Source organism: Triticum dicoccoides, chromosome 2A (assembly GCF_002162155.2).
Source record: "Triticum dicoccoides isolate Atlit2015 ecotype Zavitan chromosome 2A, WEW_v2.0, whole genome shotgun sequence".
Lineage (NCBI taxonomy): Eukaryota > Viridiplantae > Streptophyta > Magnoliopsida > Poales > Poaceae > Triticum > Triticum dicoccoides.
Genome location: NC_041382.1, coordinates 677224774 through 677225491, shown reverse-complemented (window position 1 = coordinate 677225491; position 718 = coordinate 677224774).

The following is a 718-nucleotide window of genomic DNA, read 5'->3' as shown; positions in this document are numbered from 1 at the left end:
GGGCTACCGGTGGAGGAGGGGAAGGGCCGGCCGGAGGAGGAGGAGGGAGGGGCGGTGGGAGGAGGGCTGCCGACGGAGGAGGGAGGAGGGGGCGGTGGGAGGAGGGCGCGGTGGGAGGAGGAGTGAGGGAAGGAGAGAGTACCTCGGTGAAGGACGGACGGCGGCGGCGGCGGCGGACGACGGGTATCGGCGCGGGCGAGAGTGACTGAGAGGGAGAGTGAGTGAGAGAGGGTCGGCCGCGTGGGAAGGATAAGGTAGGGTTAGTACTAGCACGTGTGCGAGAAAAGCGCTACAGCTAAGGAGAATAGCAGTAGCGCTGGGCAAGGATACACGCTACTGCTAAGTTGGGCTGGCCATGTGCACCCAGTTCAAACATAGTAGCAGCGCTTTTTGCTAGTACGCGCTACTGCTAAAGTTATAGCAGTAGCGTGGTTTATTTACGGGCGCTGCTACTAAGTAGCAGTAGCTAAGATGTTATGTATAAGGTTTTTCCTAATAATGATAGTATGGGAAAGTCTATGGGGAGTTTCCCCGCCCTCATTCAAGAAGAGTGCCAGAAGGACGCCAACCGTCACCGTAGTTGCGGCGGCGAACAACGCCCTGTCATCCTTGTCCAAGATGGTTCAGACCCGCTGAAGCGCTTAAAGGTCATGGATGCCCAGGCCGCCGTGCGTCGTAGGAGTGCAGATGGCCATCCAGTTCACCTTGCAGCTCCCCC